The sequence below is a fragment of the Carlito syrichta genome, unplaced genomic scaffold (genome assembly GCF_000164805.1).
Source record: "Carlito syrichta isolate Samal-C Ts95f unplaced genomic scaffold, Tarsius_syrichta-2.0.1 Scaffold312197, whole genome shotgun sequence".
In the NCBI taxonomy this organism is placed as follows: domain Eukaryota; kingdom Metazoa; phylum Chordata; class Mammalia; order Primates; family Tarsiidae; genus Carlito; species Carlito syrichta.
The window spans coordinates 328927-330921 of NW_007256293.1; positions in this window are offsets into that span (position 1 = coordinate 328927).

The window sequence follows — 1995 nt, forward strand, 5'->3', positions numbered from 1 at the left end:
GGTGCCTTGCAACATTTGTAGGTTTGAAATTAAATCATGCGTGAATTCAAGTTACTTTCTGAGATTATTTTTACAAGTATCTCTAAGGAATGAAAATTTCTTGTGTTGAGCAACTCTTTTTAAACAGAGCTGATTTTTATTAGCATTTCTCATAGTTCAGATATCCTCAGATGTCCCATTCTGCTGCAGGTTCAATCCATTCTTCCTGTAACAATCGTATGAATCCCTCAATTTTTATTTTTCATGTCTGAGTTATTGTTTCTTTTACTGTTTTAAAGCACTTTAAAAATGATCCTATATAATATTTAAGAAGGTTTTGAACCTGGGTATTATAAAATAACTGTGATCTGTTCTATATCGTATCTTACTCATTTGAACATTAATACTATTTTATACTATTTTTAATAACTCTTTAAAATACATGTATGAGTTTTTCTTATCTACAATTGCACCCACACCAAAAGAACCTTTTAGGCAATTGGCATACGGTTTGTTATCACAAAACAGAAATTCACTAAGGAATTATGACCTTAATGATTTCTTGAGATTACCTAATATCCAGCAATATCTTTCCAAGAAACGACTTTAGTATTAAGTGAATGAATGCCTTCTAAAGACATTTTAAAAAGAGACAACTTGTCCCTTATCTTTATGATAATCTAGGACTATTTCATATTCTGGTAAATGCTAAACTGTCCCGTGTGATTTATATACCAAAGTTTAATATAGATTCTTTCGCATCAAAAATTACTTTTCAAAGTTTATATATAACATATTATATATACATAAATTATTCACATAACCATCTATTTATTTATTTTTGTAGAGACAAAATATCATTATGTTTCCCAGGTTGGTTGAACTCCTGGGTTCAAGCGATCCTCCCGCCTCAGCCTCCCAAAGTGCTGGGATTACAAGCAGGAGCCACCACACCCGGCCCCAAAATTATTTTTTTTTAAAAGGAAACATTTTCTTTTCAAGCCTAACTGAATAAGCACATGGCTTGTGTGGTGTTTAAGTGTGGTGGTGACTGAGAAACTGGTCCCCTCTGGGGCTGGTTCCCTCCAGTGTATCACAGTTTATAAGAGAGCAATGCTGGAACAAAAGGAAAATAATAAAAAAAGCCTCGATTGGCCTCATTCGATGTAAAACACCTGTTTTTTTTAACCATCACAACTTTATGAGAAAGTAAGGTAGTTAAATAATTATTTTGAAAGATGTAGAGTACGCGTGTTTAAAATGAATTTGTATTGCAATGCTGACGTATCAGAAACTGAAGAAATAGCTTTTGTGAGGAAGGAATACATTGCTTAAATTTGTATTTTTTAAAAAAACCGTTCTGTGTACATATTCCACACAACTTGTTCTAAAACACTGCTCATTTTTCTACACTGGTATTCCAAATGCCCCACTCTTGTTCATAACATACCTTAACCAGGTATTGAAAGGAAAATCTATTTTAAGGCTGAAAGACGTGGCGCACAGTGAGACTCAACACCCGTGAAGGCCAAGAGAGTGAATGGGTCGAAGGTGGTGGCCACAGGGCCTGAGGGTCGGGCTGTAGGCAGGGGCGCTCCCGCCTTTATGGGGGCTTAGGGCGACCTGTCAGTCGGTGATTGGTCGGCTGGCAGAGCTCCATCCAGGTTGGTGGGTTTTTCACGGGCACGCGAAAGGGTGAGCCAGACTGTGGAAGAAGAACCTGGAAGGTGCCGTTTCTGACGCCCCCTTTGTTGGCTGGGTCGTCATTTTAGGGGGGGGGCTGGGTTTGGGCCCCTTTCCAGGAAAAGGGAGGGGATGTGGTTTGCTAGCACCTGGCGGTGGCCCTGGCGGTGGCCCTTCAAAGCCTGTCTTCTACCTTTTCAATCTTGTCTTTTGCCATTCCCATTAGGAAATTTCCACTCACACCACATGCCTCGACTTGCTATCTCTTGAACAACTTTTTTTAGTCCTTCCAAACATTTACACTTTCTCTTCTCTGCTCATTACAGCTCTTAG